The 19,924-nt window shown below is 44.8% G+C and overlaps 3 long non-coding RNA genes across 3 annotated transcripts; 2 read left to right on the top strand and 1 right to left on the bottom strand.

The window, feature by feature from the left end:
* Positions 1–284: 284 nt before the first annotated feature.
* Positions 285–2,438, top strand: LOC311512069. Its single transcript, XR_014709384.1, has 2 exons — positions 285–382; positions 1,767–2,438. It is a non-coding gene; the product is annotated as an uncharacterized lncRNA (long non-coding RNA).
* An 8,372-nt stretch (positions 2,439–10,810) lies between these two features.
* On the bottom strand, positions 10,811–11,701 carry LOC311512730. The gene is made up of 2 exons (XR_014709548.1): positions 11,645–11,701; positions 10,811–11,324 (listed from the first exon to the last, which is right to left on the bottom strand). It is a non-coding gene; the product is annotated as an uncharacterized lncRNA (long non-coding RNA).
* Positions 11,702–14,211: 2,510 nt separating this feature from the next.
* Positions 14,212–16,203, top strand: LOC311512653. Its single transcript, XR_014709517.1, has 2 exons — positions 14,212–14,309; positions 15,523–16,203. It is a non-coding gene; the product is annotated as an uncharacterized lncRNA (long non-coding RNA).
* Positions 16,204–19,924: the final 3,721 nt, after the last annotated feature.

Here is a 19,924-nt window from a genome sequence, read left to right as displayed (position 1 = left end):
GTGTTCTCTCTCCAAGAGCAACCAGAACCAGATGCCTCAGAGGAAGATGCAAGACAGTCTGAAGAAGGAATTTATGGAAAAGCAAAGAATCCTGGTGTTACTTGAATTGCCTTTTTCTAATGTCGACTTTGTGGATCAGGCAGAGAACTTCCAAACAGCATTTCCTCTAATATGTAACATGCATCCGCTTAAAATAATTATTTAAAATAATTAGCAACATTAGTGATGCAAATGAGCAATTGAAGGCTGTGTGATTCGAGCGAGACATACCTGTGGGGTGCTTCATTTCCGTGGAGCAGGCCATGGAAACAATATAAAAAGGCTCATGACCCAGTGCTCCTCAATTCACTCGGCTTCTTCGTTTGCTCCTGTTGGTGACTTGGTAAGTCTTGTTCTTATTATTGAGAGCTAACTTCATGGCTGGGCTTCATTTCAGGCTTTCCTTTCCTCGCTGTTCACAAGAGCACTTTGCGTAAGTATCTTGCTGTGATTTCTCTAATCCCATTGCAGGGCTGCAGGAAGGGATTTCAGTCCATTCTCTGTCAGGGTTGTTCTTTCTCAAGTGGTTTGCAATGGCAATGCTCTCTTGACAGAAATGTTTCCCACGGCACCAAGCTCTGTTTGTGCTGAATGTTCTCCGTCCATGATTTACACAGCCCTTTCTAAATCAGGAGATTCAATTAGTGGGTGTGACAGGGAATTACAGGGCGGGGCTCAGAGTTTCAGAAGAGAAAAGTGGGAAAGGGAAACCTCTAGGCGGAGGGAGCGGTCCGAGATTTGAGGGCAAAGGAGTAAGATGTGTCTGGAAGTAACTCAGACTGACACGATATGGAGGGGATATAGCCCCTGCAGTCTCACTGCCCGATTCCTCACGAGCGAAAACCTGCTCAATTCTGTGGATGTCAATGGAGCTCCACTGATTTACACCAGCTGCGGAGCTGGAGGGGAACAGAAGAGAATCTAAAGGCCTTGCCTGCGCACACATCCTCCCAATGAAAGGAAGGCAGTAAGTAGATTCAAGGAATCACCACCCATAAAAGTCAAGCTGCTCTGTACTGGAAATCCAACTCCAGATGCATTCGTGCAGCCTCAGGACCTGGGAAGAAAACATTTGCACAAATGCACTTCCATTCTAGACTATTTAGTTCAGAACACAAGAGGCCAAAGGAACTGACCGTTCATTTGGGGCTTTGGAAAAGTTCAGCTGAAAAGTTGACCCTTGGATCAGTTGTGTTGGGCTCAGTCAGCCCTACAGACTGTGATAATGACGAGATAGTAGAGAGTATCTTTACCAGTGCCATATGCCACCTGCACGTTCAGAAGCACTGAGTGGTTTATTTAACTCTTCTCACAGAAAAACATGTGAATGCAGAAATGATCAATGGTTACCAATACTGCTAAACCCATTCCGTATCTCTCGCCCTGCCATTAATCTCAGGATAACTCTTTCAACCGTAGAGTACATATTTCACTGAATGTTTTGCTTTCTTCTGCAGAGATATTTTACTGGTCAGAAGAGTGTTTTGCTTAGGTATCTTGAGGTTATTTCATGAATCCCATTGCAGACCTTTAGAATGGGATTTCAGTCCATCCTCCCCTATGTTTGTTCTTTCTGAAGCGGTTGGCAATGGTAATGCTCTCTCTGGAGAAGTGTTCCCAGTGCACCAGGCTCTGATTCTGCTGAATGTTCTGGTGCATGAGGCTAATGAGAAAATGATGCTGTTTGTCTTGATTTTGCAAACCTTGAAGCCTACTTTGTCTTTCAGTTTTGCCCACGTCCTGGAAGATGGTTTACCAGCAGCAATGCAAACAGACCTGCCTGCCTCCTCCTTGCTGTGTGACCAAGTGCACTACCAAGTGCCTGGATCCCTGCTGCAAAGTCTGTGTGACCAAGTGTGTGACAAAATGCGTGGATCCTTGCTGTAAAGTCTGCGTGAAGAAGTGTACTACATGCGTGCATCCATGTCCATGCCCGTGCCCTGAAAAGTGCGTTCCGTGCCTTGAAAAGTGCATTCCGTGCCCTGAAAAATGCCCCCCCGTGCAGCACTGCTGCAAAGAAAAGAAGCTCTGTTAGGGCCCAGGGAACCTCAGACATCTACGGAATGAGAATGAATTACAGCCCCTCGCGCAGAAGCTCTCTCCTCGCTCCGCTGGTCTGGCATTCCCCTCGCAGTGGGACATGTTTCTAGGAATGTTTCCACTCTCTATCCGCACACTGTGCACCACTTCTGCTTTTCCTCTCCAGAGGTCAGTGCCTCCCCTTGTAACGAGAAACTGACCGTCTTTGTGCCCCTGGAATGTCAGCTGTTCCTGGGAGAGATCCTGTAACACTTGTGCTTTTGACTGTTTTTTCTGTGGGAGATTTTCCCCCTTTGTTCTCTTCTCCCATCATGTCTTTTAATGGAGACGTGCTACAATAAAATTTGTGGATTCTGGCATCGTCTGCTTCCTGGTGTTTCATTCTCCTTCGCAGAAGGACCTGCTGCAGAAGTCTCCATACTGTGGGCCAAAGCTCTGAAATGAGGTCTTATTAGGTCAGCAGAACCTACCTTCAATTTATTTGTATTGTGGTAGATAGCGAGTAGACCCCACGGGGACTTGGCCGTCCTAGAAAACCATTGGAAGTCAAGGAAACAAGGCCTCTTTTAAGAGACTAGATCTTAATCTTCCACAGAATTCATGCCTCCTTCAATAGGGGGTTACTGATGCTATCCATAAGCACAGCCATGGATTATACATTATGGGGGAGACTTTTGCAAGCACCACGTGCAATCAGGCATTGCCTTTCAAAATGTACACCTCTGTTTCACATTTCCTGGAAACTCGATTGCTGTATTCCCCTATCTACATTTTCACCTTTAAATTGCATAAGGTGAGAAGAGACCATTACCGTCTAGACTGACACCCTGTACGATAATGCACAGAGAATTTCACCCAGTCACCCCTGTATACTTATATCCCATATCTTGTGATTTTCTAAGGCGTCTCTGCCAGAAAGGTCTTGATCTGAAGACTTTTAGTGATGGAGGATCCTCCCCCTTCCCTTGCAATGTTTTTCCAATGGTTAAGCAACCTCCCTGTCAAAAATTCACACATCTCACGTCCCTTTGCAAGTTATTTCTCCTCCTGTTGCTTAGCTCATATTCTCCTGAGCTTTGTTCCTTATTTCACTGACGGTTCCAGAGGTTTATCCTTTCACAGACTGTTAATTCTCTTATGGCATCAGGACCTTCCCATGTAGGAGGTAGCTGACTGCGTAGGTACCCCTCAGATATTGCTCACATCCGAGACACTCACTCTGTACAATTCCACCGTCACGTCTTCAGCACTGGAATAATTTCATTCCCCAGCTTCCATCCAACCTCGAATTATTGTTGCGTTGAAATGTAACTTGCTCTTCCTGGAATCATCTGCCTCCTGGTGTTTGCCCTCTCTTTGTCTCTTTAATCACTGCTTGGCTTCTGTCTCACCCATTTCAAGCTCTCTTGTGTTTTGCTTTAAAAGACCCACATAGCATGAAAAGAGGGGAAAGAAAAACTCCGAGATAAGCCTGCGTGACTTCGTAGAAACCCACAAACCTAAAAAGAAAATAAAGAGAAAAGACCATTGTCATAAATATAAAGGAAAGGGTAATCCCCTTTAAAATCCCTCCTGGCCAGAGGAAAAACCCTTTCACCTGTAAAGGGTTAAGAGGCTAGGATAACCTTGCTGGCACCTGACCAAAATGACCAATGAGGAGACAAGATACTTTCAAAAGCTGGGAGGAGGGAGAAAAACAAAGGGTCTGTGTTTGTCTGTGTGATGCTTTTGCCGGGGACAGAACAGGAATGGAGTCTTAGAATTTAGTAAGTAATCTAGCTAGAGATGCGTTAGTTTATGATTCCTTTAAATGGCTTAGAAATTAAGCTGTGCTGAATAGAATGAATATTCCTGTCTGTGTCTCTTTTTGTAACTTAAGGTTTTGCCTAGAGGGATTCTCTATGTTTTGAATCTAATTACCCTGTAAGGTATTTACCATCCTGATTTTACAGAGGTGATTCTTTTTTACTTCTCTTAAAATCCTTCTTTTCAGAAACTGAATGCTTTTTCATTGTTCTTAAGACCCAAGGTTTTGGGTTTGTGTTTACCTGTGCAAATTGGTGAGGATTTTTACCAAAGCTTCCCCAGGAAGTGGGGTGCAAGGGTTGGGAGGATTTTGTGGGGAAAGACATTTCCAAATAATGCTTTCCTAATAAATAAACCGAGATAAACGTTTGGTGGTGGCAGTGGAAGTCCAAGGGCAAAGGGTAAAATAGTTTGTACCTTGGGGAAGTTTTACCCTAAGCTGCTAAAAGTAAGCTTAGGAGGTTTTCATGCAGGTCCCCACATCTGTACCCTAGAATTCAGAGTGGGGAAGGAACCTTGACAACCATCGGAGCATTTCTTACGCTGCAGTGTTCTCTGGGTGCCAGAAAAAATTCAACCCGCATCAGCCAAGCCCTCCCAGCTCTTTGCCAGCCTTTCATCTAAGGGTTTGTCAGCGCTGGTGAAGTACAGGAGAGCTGTTATTATTACTTCATATTTCATTCACTCCTCCAGGCCCCCCCGAGACCGGGGCCACGTGCGTCAGGTGCTGAGCAAAGATGCAGCAGGTCACAGTCCCTTCCCCTGAAAAGCTGGCCATCTAAACAGACTGAAAATGAGGAGGGGACGGACTCACCCGAGGTCACACAGCAGGTGTCTGATGGAACTAGCAGTGAACCCAGCTCCTCTGTCTGCCTGTCAAGGGTTTATCCACTAGGCCACACCATCCCCTACCACAGCTCCAAGCCTTTGCTATGTATGGTCTCTATGATGTGACGTGACATTTTTCTTGGGTAGCCACTTCGTGCCCACAGCAATAACAAACAACAGTGGTCTAAAGAGAGGGCAGGTTTGGATGATCTGAAGCCCACATTCCAAAGAACTCTAAAATCTTTGGTCCTGTGGATCAACATATGCACCAGACCCCAGTGGAGGCTTCCACATTTACCCCTGAATTTCACACCTTACCCTGTGGCACACTCTGCTTCCTCAGATATCCCAGGAAGAGATCTTCAGTAACACGGGTCTTTCAGAGCGTTAAGAGCCTGAGAGGGAATAGGTGTCTGTGAGGAAATAGGATCTAATCTATCATATCCGGGTCCTAATACTGTGCCCCTTGCTGCCATATCCAAACATGCTGAGGTCCTAAGCAGCATGTTGTATGTAGAGGGAGCAGAGAGACAGAAGTGGATTGGTGGGAGTTGGGGAGGCTATTGACGTGTGAGGAATATTGACAGGAATGTAGGGAAAGGGGGTTCAGGAGCAAGTTGCAGAAGACTGTCTGGAAGGCAGGGAGCAGATACTCAGTGCTGAGGACAGTATAGGAAGGATGTAGAGAAACGGGAAAGGATCCAGAGGCGAGCGACAAAGGTGATCAGAAGGATGGAATGGAAGCCACAGGAGCACCTCCATCACAAGAGTTTACAATCTATATTAAAAAATGTTAGAATTAGGATGAAGTTTCAGTGGAAAATGTCAAGAAGGCACCACGAGGTGAAGACACCATGTCATATAACAAAGATCCAAGCTCCTTATGAGGAGACACCTGACCAATATTCTTTCTAGCAGGAGTAACAGCAGCGAGTAGGCTGCATTTGGAGTGTCCTACTGCTAAAAATAGCAAGGAATCCATAAGCCCAGCGGCAGCTCTGTGCCCATAGCGGCATGCATGGTGTATCATGGACGGGAGATGTACATTAGCAGGAACAGAGAAATACCCCTAGTGGATCAGTTCAGAGATCCATCCAGGCCAATATCTCTCTGTCAGTGAGCCGTACCAGATGCCTCAGAGGAAGATGCAAGATCCTGCAGAAGGAAAGAAGACCATAGAGACCATTTTTAAGCAAACAATGCGGTTGTTTATTGAATTGTATTTTCTAATATGAATTATGTAGGTCAGGTGTTAGAACTTAAAACCAGCGTTTCCTCAAACATGTCACGTGTGTCCACTTAAAATGATCATTAAAAATAATGATGCAAACAAGTAGTTGAAGGATGGATAATTGGATCGAGTTTGTTTATTAAAGTAATATTTGCATACCTCTAGGATATCTCGTTTCCAGAAACCAGGCCATGGAAACCATATAAAAAGGCTTGCATCACAATGCTCCTCAATCAAGTCAACTTCTTTGTTCGTTCCTGGAGGTTGCTGTTGGTGAATTGGGTAGGTCTCCTTCTGATTATTGGAAGCTAACTTTGTGGCTGGGCTTAATTTTAGGCTTTCCTCTTCTAGCTGTTCACATGAGTGCTTTGCTTAACTATTTAGTGGTTATTTTACTAATCCTACTAAATGCCTTTAAAATGGGATTTCAGTCCATGCTCCCGCAGGCTTGTTCTTTCTGAAGTGGGTTGCAATGGCAATGCTCTCTGTCAAGGCTGATTCTCCACTCTGGCACTTTGAGTGCAGGATTCTAAAAATTAATACTGGCCACTCCAGGCTTGTATTAAACTCCCAAGGTTAGAGCTTTTCTCTGACCTTGGATGGGTAGATGCTGCCACCACCAAGTGCAAAACCCCTTTGAGGACCCAGGAAGGTGCACTTGGGAATTCCTTCCTGTGGGGTTCCCTCAGACCTTTCAGCTCCCTGCTCCGGGGAAGAGCTGAGAAAGAAAAAGAAAACGAAGGAAATCAGCTATTGCCATTAGCTAATTAAACAGCATGTGCAGAAACCTCTTAGGACACAAAAATCCAATCCTGTTCTTAAAAAAGATAAATTTTATTAAAAACAAAAAGAAAGAAAATACATCTGGAAACTCAGGCTGTTACTAGATTTTTAAAAAAACACTTACAAGGATTAAGCATCAAGGATAACGTTCTTGAGGTCCAGCTTAAAGGTTACAAGCAAAAGAAAAGCTTTTGGGGTTAGCACAGAGGAGTTCACAGGCCATAAAGAAATAAAAGAGATAAACCTCATCGCGTCTTCCTAGACATTTCCTGATCTACTTACATATCTGGGATTTCAAAGGAGTAGACTCTAGGTATGATACTGATGATTTTTTGTACCTGGCCTCAAGTTTCTGACAGCATAGTTGCACTGTGTCTGCTTCTCCCCGAGAACAACAACAGACAGACAAAAGGGGAGTCTTGTTTCAATTTTAAAAAGTTCTAGCCTTCCCATTGGCTCTTTTGGCCAGGTGCCCACTCACTTCCTTTTCCCTACGAATCACAGTGAGACTTTTAACCCTTTACAGGTAAAGCAAGTAGAGAACAGCTCCTAAGAGGGATTTTATAGCTAGTTCTCTGGGTGCCAATAATAATTCAACCCGCATCAGCCAAGCCCTCCCAGCTCTTTGCCAGCCTTTCATCTAAGGGTGTGTCAGTGCTGTGAAGTACAGGAGAGCTGTTATTATTACTTCATATTTCATGAGCTCCTCCAGGCCCCCCCGAGACCGGGGCCACATTGCGTCAAGGGCTGAGCAGACATGCAACAGGACACAGTCCCTTCTCCTGAAGGTGATAGAATCAGGGGCATAATCCTGGAATAGAGGTAAGGCCAAGGAGCATCATTAGTGGTCCAGGACCCCATTGTGCTAGGGGCTGTACAAACACATAAGGAAACTATGGTTCTGGTCCCAAGTAGCTTACAATTAAGGAAATCTCTGCAACAGTCTCTCTTTTGAAAGAAAGAAAGAAAGAAAGAAAGAAAGAAAGACAACCACCCTATGATAAGTTAAAAGGAAACATGAGCTTCCTGACACATGTATGGTAAGTTCTCATTCCATGATTTAAATCAATTAAAACTCTTGTCATTCTTGTTCAGAATGCTCACCACCCTGTATAAAGAGGATAACATGGGTGACTTTTCCAGTCCATATTGGGGTAATTATAATTGCAAACTCAGCCTGAGGGCACCTTAGATATGTAAACATTTTTATCATAATGGAGATAAACATGATGCTGCTCTCAGCACTGGGCACACTGACATCCGATATGTATAAGGATAGACACCTGCCCAGCACAAAGGTCTTACAAAAGAGGATGTTGAAGAGAAGCTATTAAAGTTAGACATTTTTAAAGAAGGAGGTCCAGATAACTCAAATGCAAGAGTTTTACAAGAGCTGGTTGAGGAGGTCACTGGACCATGGCTGGAAGCTGAAGCTCGAAAAATTCAGACTGGAAATAAGGCATAAAATATTAACAGGGAGTGTGATTAGGCATTGGAACCATTTGCCAGCCGTGGTTGTGGATTCTCCATCACTGAGAAGTTTTAAATCAAGACCGGATGTTTGTCCAATGTCTATGCTTTAGAAGTTATTCCGGGTTAGTTCTGTGGCCAGTGTTGGACAAGAGATCAGATGAAATGATCAGAGTGGTCCCTTCTGGTCTTGGAATCAATGAATGTCGAGTGTATTTGATTGGATTCGAATGAGAAAGAAGTTGCATCACAAAATAGCAGGAAGCCACTACTAAGCGAAGACACAATGTCAGATGATAAGGACCCCAGATATGTCTTCTAGCAGGACTAACAGAGTGGAGACTGTCCTACTGCTAAAATTACTGGGGTGTTCATTATTCCAACATCAACTCCATGTTTATAGAAGCGTGGAGGGGAGCTGCACATTAGCAGGAATGGAGAAATACCCATAGCAGGTCAGACCACAGATCAGTCTAGGCCAGGATCGTGTCTCTGACAGTGAGCACCCCAAGATATCTCAGAAGAAGGTGCAAGAACGCCTGTGAAGGGGAATTTATGGAAATACGTAAGAGTCCATTTTAGAAAGCAAATAAGCCAGTTCTTTGTTGAATTGTTTTTTTCCCATTGGAATTACGTGGGTCAGGTGCAAGAACTTACAAACAGCATTTGCTCAGACACTGTCATGTGTGTCTCCTTAAAATAATTATAACTAATTATTAAAATACTTATTAAAAATCTTGATGCAAGCAAGTAATTGAAGGATCTGTAGGTGGAGGAAGTTTGCATTGTAAAAAATCACATCTGCATATCCTTAGCCTGTCTCATTTCTGGGCACCCAGCCCTGGTAAGCATATAAAAAATCTCCCACATAATATCTGATCCATGCCAGTGTTTACGGATAGCATCAGTCATCCCTGACTGAAGGGGGTGCGAATACTGTGGAAAATCAAGATCTTTTCTCGTCACGGTTTCTTCTTTGGCTCAACCGGACATTGATGTTCTAGCACGGCCAAGCTCCTGTGAGCTCTGTTTAGTACCCACAAAAATAAAAACTGAATTGGAGGTGGGGTTGGCTAACTTAACAAGGCCTCATTTCAAAGCTTTGCCCCGCCCCGCCCCCAGTATGGTGGCTTTTGCAGCAGGTCCTTTCCCAGCTGAATCAGAGCTCGGGGGTACCACACAGTCCTTTCCCTTGACAGACTGATTAGTTGTTAGAGGCCAAGGAGACCAATGATCCCCTGTTGCTCTCCTCTCACAATTGTCACAGTCATGGGTGGGTTGTATCCCTCTCTAGTGGCTACTCAACAGAAAATGGAATTTCAAGGTGACAGGCTTCTCTAGGTAACGGTGTTACCACTTAGTTCAGGTGGCTGAGGTCTGAGTTATAATCCTGATGTCCCACGGTGAGAAAACATTCCAGATCTGCTGTGGGGGTGTTGCATGAGCCTGTGCCCCTCATTATCATTTTTCTGATACAGGTTGCCAGTGTTGGATTCATGGTCCACCCCTTCAAAAACTGTGCTCCATGGGCATGGCATGAAAACGAACACGGGGCATTGCCTGCGGAGCAATGTCACCAGGCAATGCAGCTCGTTTTCCTGGCCCAGTCTGACATTGGAATCAAGGGAGTTACTCCAGAGATGAATTTGGCCATCAGGTTGGAGCCAGCGGTGGATGGGAACAGTCTAAATGGATGGCCAAAGATAAATTCCCAGTCCCTTCTGAAATGACATTATTATTATTTATTGGAATTGTCATAGCAGCTAGATGTCCTTTGAATGGACCTAGACCCTATTGTGCTCGATGCTGTACAAAAAACACCTGGACCTGTTCTGATTTTCACAGCTGCATCCAGTGTGCTAGAAGACGGATACTCAGAAATCTGGAATCTGACTAGATTGACCAGAGAGTAAGTGTGAATAATCGGGATGGGGGACGGGGGACGAGTATAATGAGGAGGTAATAGGGTCGTATGTAAGTCAAATCCCCAAAGAATCTGGACAGTCCTGATAAAATCAGGCTATATGGTCACGCTAAGCCTGATGCACCCTTCAGCTGTGGGCATATTGGGAAGTTGCAGCGCAAGGCTGGTAGCTGGTGGCAGTAGTTGAATATTGCCGAATATTAGGATACCAGCTTGTGGGCATCGGCAGGATTGTCAGGCCGAAGTGCTAAAAAGGCATCAGTGGGACCCCAAAATCATGAGAATTAAAAAAAACAAAATTGTTTTGCGGCCCAGCTGCTGCAACGGGCAGAACCCCTCTGAGAGCTGAGCTGGTCCGGCCCCCACTGGTGCAGCGCACCTGGATACCCCCTGGGAATTCAGGCCCTGTCGCACACACACAACAGACAGCAGACGGGGGCGGCGCTGAGCAGGGGACACAGGCTGCTGCTGTCTGACTGTTTCAGTCCCACAGAGGCAGAGACCCGGCCTGTCTTCCCTGTACCCAGCTGCCTCCGCTCCTCCTTGCTCCCTCTGTCCCCATGACTTCTTCTGGGCACCAGCCACCACTTCCTCGGGGAAGGGTCTTTTTAAAAGGAAACCCAAAGAAGGAGAATCTGGCTCTGAGGGCACGTGAGTGCTGAAGAGAATGAAACACCAGGAGGCTGACGATGTCATAAATCGTAGCTTTTATTGCTCTACATTAAAAGACAGATGGGAAAAGAGAACAAGGGGGAAAATCTCCCACAGGAAAGCGTCTACAGCACAAATCTTACAGGATCTCCCACAGAAACAGCTGATATCCCACTGCAAGGGGAATGCCAGACCAGCGGAGCGAGGAGAGAGCTACTGCGCGAGGGGCTGTAATTCATTTTCATTCCATAGTCGTCGGTGGTTCCGTGGGCCCTACCAGAACTTCTTTTCTTTGCAGCAGTGCTCCACAGGTGGGCATTTTGGAGGGCACTTGTCAGGGCACGGGCACGGGCATGGATGCACGCATGTAGTGCACTTCTTCACGCAGACTTTACAGCAAGGATCCACGCATTTTGTCACGCACTTGGTCACACAGACTTTGCAGCAGGGATCCAGGCACTTGGTAGTACACTTGGTCACACAGCAAGGAGGAGGCAGGCAGGTCTGTTTGCATTGCTGCTGGTAAACCATCTTCCTGGTAAGTGGGCAAAACTGAAAGAGAAAGGAGATTTCAGGGTTTGCAAAATCAAGACAAACAGCATCATCTTCTCCTGAGCATCGTGCACTGGGACATGCAACAGAATCAGAGGCTAGTGCACTAGGAACATTTCTCCAGAGAGAGCATTGCCATGGCAAATCACCTCAGAAAGAATAAACAGGAGGGAGGATGGGCTGAAATGCCATTCCCATGGCCTGCAATGGGATTAGTGAAATAGCCACAAGGGAGTTAAGTTGTGAGCAGCAAGAAAAAGGAAAGAGAAAAATTAAGCCAAGCGATGAAGTTAGCTCCCAATCATCAGAAGGAGACTTACCCAATTCACCTGCAGGAACTAATGAAGATGTCAAGTCGTTTGAGGAGCATTGTGATGAGAACCTTTTTATAGGGTTTCCATGGCCTGGTATCCGGAAATGAGAGATCCTCGAGGTATTCAAATATGATTTGCATAAAGTAACTTGCTCTAATTAAACATCCTTCAACTATTTGTTTGCATCATTATTTTTAATAATTAGTTTAAGTGGACACACGTGTCATCTTTAAGGAGATGCCTGACATCCAAAATTCCTATTAGAAAATATAATTCAATAAACAAATGTGTTTGCTTAAAAATGGTCTTTATGGATTTCCATTCCTTCCTTCTGCAGGCTTTTGCATCTTTCTCTGAGGCATCTGGTACTGCTCACTTGCAGAGAGAAGATAGTGGCCTGGATGGATCTCTGAGCTGATCCACTAGGGGTATTCCTCTGTTCCTGCTAATGTACATCTCCCGTCCATGATACACCACGCATGTCTCTATGGGCACAGAGCTGATGCTGGGCTCATGAATTCCTTGGTAGTTTTAGCAGGAGGACACTCCAAATGCAGCCCACTCGCCCCTGTTATTCCTGCTCGAATGAATATTGGTCAGGTTTCTCCTCATAAGGAGCTTGGATCTTTGTTCTGTGACCTAGTGTCTTCACCTCGTGTTGCCTTCTTGCTATTTTGCACTGAAACTTCATCCTAATTCTAATATTTTCTAATATAGATTGCAAACTCTTGTGATGGAGGTGTGTCTTTATACGTATGAGATGCCCGTGCCCCCAAAGGTGAGAACTATCTCCTGTCCATCTCCATTCCATCAAAACATTTAGAGATCTAAGAGGCCATCAACGTGAGTGTGGAACTGTAATTATGCTCTTATGGGCAGCGAAAGACACCCGACTTATCCTGTGTACACAGGGCAGTGACTGTTGTGAAGAAAAATACAAGAGTTGAAAGTTTTAATGTATTTTTGTCAGAAAATGAGGAGCTTTCTATGCAGGTATCAGGAAGATCATGTTCCCTTTTCCTCCTTAAAGCCAGCACTTGTGGGTCATTAAGAGCCCATCCTAGGGCATCTTGCAGACCCTTTCTTTGGTGTCACTTGCTATTCCTGCTTAGTCAGTTAACGGGCACTGTGGAGTCTCATGCTGCAGGGCCCTGAGGGGGTGTGATTCTCCTGTGGGTTCAGATGGCAGCAGCTGATTCAATACCCTGTGACTCAGGCTCTGACGCTGAAGAGACGGATGTATTTTCCTCTTTGGAATTCCCGTGTGTTGTTCTCACCAGCTGGGCCACAGGGTTCCAAGAACCAAATCTCCGCTGGAAGAGGTAAGGGCTGGAAAATATCTCTGGATTCTTCTAGTAAAGGAATGTGTCCCCTAGTGAGTCACAATAATTCAATACCTTACAGGAGGCAGAGGGATCTCCTGGATATGGCATTGCACGGGGAGACAGGAGAACGGGACTATATCCCTGCCTCTGCCCACCTGTGTGATCTTGGACAAGGAACTTCACCTCCCTACGCCTCTTTCCCCTCCAACGTTTTATCTGTCTAGACGGAAATCTTTGGGGCAGGTGCCATGTGTTTGTACAGCACCTGGCTATGAGTTCGCTCTCATTGTTGGGGCCTCTAGGAGGTTCAGGTTTCACAGTAGCAGCCGTATTAGTCTGTATCTGCAAAAAGAACAGGAGTAGTTGTGGCACCTTTGAGCCTAACAAATTGAGCATAAGCTTTCGTGAGCTACAGCCCACTTCCCACAAAAGCTTATTCTCAAATAAATTTGTTAATCTCTAAGGTGCCACACGTTCTCTTGTTCTTTTTCTAGGAGATTCAGTCATTTAAATCATGAAATAAAAAAAATCGTCTACCATTTTTTTGTAATATAATGGACATGGACAGGTGATTGCTTTCCCCTCTGGGGTCGCTGGCATCCCATATATATCAAGATGGACCTTGCCACAGCAGCTTGCCATCTGTATTAGAAAATACAAGAACTGAAATAAAATTTGAGAGCAAAATGGCAAGAAGCCACCCCTAAGTGAAGACACAATGTCAGATAATAATGAGCCAAACACCATATTAGTAGGAATCTCCTGACAAATATTTATTCTAGCAGAATTAACAGGGTGGGCTGGATCTGAAGTATCCTTCTGCTAAAAAGACTTGAGAATCCATGAATCCAAGGTCACCTCTGTGTCTATAGCAGCCTGGGTGGTATATCATGAAGGGAAGTTGTACATTAGCAGGAACGAAGAAATACCCATAATGGCTCAGAGCAAAGATCCATCCCGCCCAGTGTCCTGTCTCCTACAGCAACCAGTACCAGATGCCTCAAAGGAAGATGGAAGACAGTCTGAAGAAGGAATTTATGGAAAAGCAAAGAATCCTGGTGTTAATTGAATTGCCTTTTTCTAATGTCGACTCTGTGGATCAGGCAGAGAACTTCCAAACAGCATTTCCTCTAATATGGAACGTGCATCCGCTTAAAATAATTATTTAAAATAATTAGCAACATTAGTGATGCAAATGAGCAATTGAAGGCTGTGTGATTCGAGCGAGACATACCTGTGGGGTGCCTCATTTCCGTGGAGCAGGCCATGGAAACCATATAAAAAGGCTCATGACCCAGTGCTCCTCAATTCACTCGGCTTCTTCATTTGCTCCAGTTGGTGACTTGGTAAGTCTTGTTCTTATTATTGAGAGCTAACTTCATGGCTGGGCTTCATTTCAGGCTTTCCTTTCCTCGCTGTTCACAAGAGCACTTTGCGTAAGTATCTTGCTGTGATTTCTCTAATCCCATTGCAGGGTGCAGGAAGGGATTTCAGTCCATTCTCTGTCAGGGTTGTTCTTTCTCAAGTGGTTTGCAATGGCAATGCTCTCTTGACAGAAATGTTTCCCACGGCACCAAGCTCTGTTTGTGCTGAATGTTCTCCGTCCATGATTTACGCAGCCCTTTCTAAATCAGGAGATTCAATTAGTGGGTGTGACAGGGAATTACAGGGCGGGGCTCAGAGTTTCAGAAGAGAGAAGTGGGAAAGGAAAACCTCTAGGCGGAGGGAGCGGTCGGAGATTTGAGGGCAAAGGAGTAAGATGCGTCTGCAAGTAACTCAGACTGACACGATATGGAGGGGATATAGCCCCTGCAGTCTCACTGCCCGATTCCTCACGAGCGAAAACCTGCTCAATTCTGTGGATGTCAATGGAGCTCCACTGATTTACACCAGCTGCAGAGCTGGAGGGGAACAGAAGAGACTCTAAAGGCCTTGCCTGCGCACACATCCTCCCAATGAAAGGAAGGCAGTAAGTAGATTCAAGGAATCACCACCCATAAAAATCAAGCTGCTCTGTACTGGAAATGCAACTCCAGATACATTCGTGCAGCCTCAGGACCTGGGAAGAGAACATTTGCACAAATGCACTTCCATTTGCCACCTGCACGTTCAGAAGCACTGAGTGGTTTATTTAACTCTTCTAGCAGAAAAATATTTGAATGCAGTAATGATCAATGGTTACCAATACTGCTCAACCCATTCTGTATCTCTCGCCCTGCCATTAATCTCAGGATAACTCTTTCAATCTTAGAGTACATTTTGCACCGAATGTTTTGCTTTCTTCTGCAGAGATATTTTACTGGTCAGAAGAGTGTTTTGCTTAGGTATCTTGAGGTTATTTCACGAATCCCATTGCAGACCTTTAGAATGGGATTTCAGTCCATCCTCCCCTATGTTTGTTCTTTCTGAAGCGGTTGGCAATGGTAATGCTCTCTCTGGAGAAGTGTTCCCAGTGCACCAGGCTCTGATTCTGCTGAATGTTCTGGTGCATGAGGCTAATGAGAAAATGATGCTGTTTGTTTTGATTTTGCAAACCTTGAAGCCTACTTTGTCTTTCAGTTTTGCCCACGTCCAGGAAGATGGTTTACCAGCAGCAATGCAAACAGACCTGCCTGCCTCCTCCTTGCTGTGTGACCAAGTGCACTACCAAATGCCTGGATCCCTGCTGCAAAGTCTGTGTGACCAAGTGTGTGACAAAATGCGTGGATCCTTGCTGTAAAGTCTGCGTGAAGAAGTGTACTACATGCGTGCATCCATGTCCATGCCCGTGCCCTGAAAAGTGCATTCCGTGCCCTGAAAAGTGCATTCCGTGCCCTCCATGCCCTGAAAAATGCCCCCCCGTGCAGCACTGCTGCAAAGAAAAGAAGCTCTGTTAGGACCCATGGAACCTCGGACATCTACAGAATGAGAATGAATTACAGCCCCTCGCGCCGAAACTCTCTCCTCGCTCCGCTGGTCTGGCATTCCCCTCGCAGTGGGACGTGTTTCTAGGAACGTTTCCACTCTCTATCCGCACACTGCGCACCGTTTCTGCTTTTCCTCTCCAAAGGTCAATGCCTCCCCTTGTAACGAGTAACTGACCGTCTTTGTGCCCCTGGGATGTCAGCTGTTCCTGGGAGAGATCCTGTAACACTTGTGCTTTCAACTCTTTTTCCTGTGGGAGATTTTCCTCCTTTTTTCTCTTATCCCATCATGTCTTTTAATGGAGACGTGCTCCAATAAAATTTGTGATTCCTGGCATCGTCTGCCTCCTGGTGTTTCATTCTCCTTTGCAGAAGGACCTGCTGCAGAAGTCTCCATACTGTGGGCCAAAGCTCTGAAATGAGGTCTTATTAGGTCAGCTGAACCTACCTCCAATTTATTTTTTATTGTGGTAGATACCGAGTAGACCCCACGGGGACTTGGCCGTCCTAGAAAACCATTGGAAGTCAAGGAAACAAGGCCTCTTTTAAGAGACTAGATCTTAATCTTCCACAGAATTCATGCCTCCTTCAATAGGGGGTTACTGATGCTATCCATAAGCACAGCCATGGATTATACATTATGGGGGAGACTTTTGCAAGCACCACGTGCAATCAGGCATTGCCTTTCAAAATGTACACCTCTGTTTCACATTTCTTGGAAACTCGATTGCTGTATTCCCCTATCTACATTTTCACCTTTAAATTGCATAAGGTGAGAAGAGACCATTGCCATCTAGACTGACATCCTGTACGATAATGCACAGAGAATTTCACCCAGTCACCCCTGTATACTTATACCCCATATCTTGTGATTCTCTAAGGCGTCTCTGCCAGAAAGGTCTTGATCTGAAGACTTTTAGTGATGGAGGATCCTCCCCCTTCCCTTGCAATGTTTTTCCAATGGTTAAGCAACCTCCCTGTCAAAAATTCACACATCTCACATCCCTTTGCAAGTTATTTTTCCTCCTCTTGCTTAGCTCATGTTCTCCTGAGCTTTGTTCCTTATTTCACTGACGGTTCCAGGGGTTTATCCTTTCACAGACTGTTAATTCTCTTATGGGATCAGGACCTTCTCATGTAGGATGTAACTGACTGCGTAGTCAACCCTCAGATATTGCTCACATCCGAGACACTCACTCTGTACAAATCCACCGTCACGTCTTCAGCACTGGAATAATTTCATTCCCCAGCTTCCATCCAACCTCGAATTATTGTTGCGTTGAAATGTAACTTGCTCTTCCTGGAATCATCTGCCTCCTGGTGTTTGCTTTGCCCTCTCTTTGTCTCTTTAATCACTGCTTGGCTCCTGTCTCACCCATTTCAAGCTCTCTTGTGTTTTGCTTTAAAAGACCCACATCGCATGAAAAGAGGGGAAAGAAAATTTCCGCGATAAGCCTGGGTGACTTCGTAGAAACGCAGAAACCTAAAAAGAAAGAAAGGAGAAAAGACCATTGTCATAAATATAAAGGGAAGGGTAACCCCCTTTAAAATCCCTCCTGGCCAGAGGAAAAACCCTTTCACCTGTAAAGGGTTAAGAGGCTAGGATAACCTCGCTCGCACCTGACCAAAATGACCAATGAGGAGAGAAGGTACTTTCAAAAGCTGGGAGGAGGGAGAAAAACAAAGGGTCTGTGTCTGTCTGTGTGATGCTTTTGCCGGGGACAGAACAGGAATGGAGTCTTAGAATGTAGTAAGTAATCTAGCTAGAGATGCGTTAGATTATGATTTCTTTGAATGGCTGAGAAATTAAGCTGTGCTGAATAGAATGAAGATTCCTGTCTGTGTGTCTTTTTGTAACTTAAGGTTTTGCCTAGAGGGATTCTCTATGTTTTGAACCTAATTACCCTGTAAGGTACTTACCATCCTGATTTTACAGAGCTGATTCTTTTTTACTTCTCTTAAAATCCTTCTTTTCAGAAACTGAATGCTTTTCATTGTTCTTAAGACCCAAGGGTTTGGGTTTGTGTTCACCTATGCAAATTGGTGAGGATTTTTACCAAAGCTTCCCCAGGAAGTGGGGTTCAAGGGTTGGGAGGATTTTGCGGGGAAAGACATTTCCAAACAACACTTTCCTAATAAATAAAGCCAGATAAACGTTTGGTGGTGGCAGTGGAAGTCCAAGGGCAAAGGGTAAAATAGTTTGTACCTTGGGGAAGTTTTAACCTAAGCTGCTAAAAGTAAGCTTAGGAGGTTTTCATTCAGGTCCCCACATCTGTACCCTAGAATTCAGAGTGGGGAAGGAACCTTGACAACCATTGGAGCATTTCTTACACTGCAGTGTTCTCTGGGTGCCACAAATAATTCAACTCGCATCAGCCAAGCCCTCCCAGCTCTTTGCCAGCCTTTCATCTAAGGGTTTGTCAGTGCTGGTGAAGTACAGGTGAGCTGTTATTATTACTTCAAATTTCATTAGCTCTTCGAGGCCCCCCCTGAGACCGGGGCCACAGTGCGTCAAGGGCTGAGCAGACATGCAACAGGAAACAGTCCCTTCTCCTGAAGGTGATAGAATCTGGGGCATAATCCTGGAATAGAGGTAAGGCCAAGGAGCATCATTAGTGGTCCAGGACCCCATTGTGCTAGGGGCTGTACAAACACATAAGGAAACTATGGTTCTGGTCTCAAGTAGCTTACAATTATGGAAATCTCTGCAACAGTCTCTCTTTTGAAAGAAAGCAAGCAAGCAAGCAAGAAAGAAAACCACCCTATGATCAGTTAAAAGGGAACATGAGCTTCCTGACACATGTATGGTAAGTTCTCATTCCATGATTTAAATCAATTAAAACTCCTGTCATTCTTGTTCAGAATGCTCATCACGCTGTATAAAGAGGATAACATGGGTGACTTTTCCCGTCCATATTGGGGTAATTATAATTGCAAACTCAGACTGAGGGCACCTTAGATATGTAAACATTTTTAACATAAGGGAGATAAACAAGATTTTGCTCTCACCACTGGGCGCACTGACATCCCATATGTATAAGGATAGACACCTGTCCAGCACAAAGGTCTTAAAATAGAGGATGTTGAAGAGAAGCTATTAAAGTTAGACATTTTTAAAGAAGGAGGTCCAGATAACTCAAATGCAAGAGTTTTACAAGAGCTGGCTGAGGAGGTCACTGGACCATGGCTGGAAGCTGAAGCTCGAAAAATTCAGGCTGGAAATAAGGCGTAAAATATTAACAGGGAGTGTGATTAGGCATTGGAACCATTTGCCAGCCGTGGTTGTGGATTCTCCATCACTGAGAAGTTTTAAATCAAGACCGGATGTTTGTCCAATGTCTATGCTTTAGAAGTTATTCCGGGTTAGTTCTGTGGCCAGTGTTGGACAAGAGATCAGATGAGGTGATCAGAGTGGTCCCTTCTGGCCTTGGAATCGATGAATGTCGAGTGTATTCGATTGGTTTTGAAGGAGAAAGAAGTTGCATCACAAAATAGCAGGAAGCCACTACTAAGCGAAGACACAATGTCAGATGATAAGGACCCCAGATATGTCTTCTAGCAGGACTAACAGAGTGGAGACTGTCCTACTGCTAAAATTACTGGGGTGTTCATTATTCCAACATCAACTCCATGTTTATAGAAGCGTGGAGGGGAGCTGCAGATTAGCAGGAATGGAGAAATACCCATAGCAGGTCAGACCACAGATCAGTCTAGGCCAGGATCGTGTCTCTGACAGTGAGCACCCCAAGATATCTCAGAAGAAGGTGCAAGAACGCCTGTGAAGGGGAATTTATGGAAATACGTAAGAGTCCATTTTAGAAAGCAAATAAGCCAGTTCTTTGTTGAATTGTTTTTTTCCCATTGGAATTACGTGGGTCAGGCGCAAGAACTTACAAACAGCATTTGCTCAGACACTGTCACGTGTGTTTCCTTAAAATAATTATAACTAATTGTTAAAATACTTTTTAAAAATCTTGATGCAAGCAAGTAATTGAAGGATCTGTAGGTGGAGGAAGTTTGCATTGTTAAAAATCACATCTGTATATCACTAGCCTGTC

Source organism: Lepidochelys olivacea, assembly GCF_965140295.1.
Source record: "Lepidochelys olivacea isolate rLepOli2 genome assembly, chromosome: 24".
NCBI lineage: Eukaryota > Metazoa > Chordata > Testudines > Cheloniidae > Lepidochelys > Lepidochelys olivacea.
Note: the sequence above shows the minus strand (reverse complement) of the source record. Positions and strands in the feature narration are given on the sequence as shown.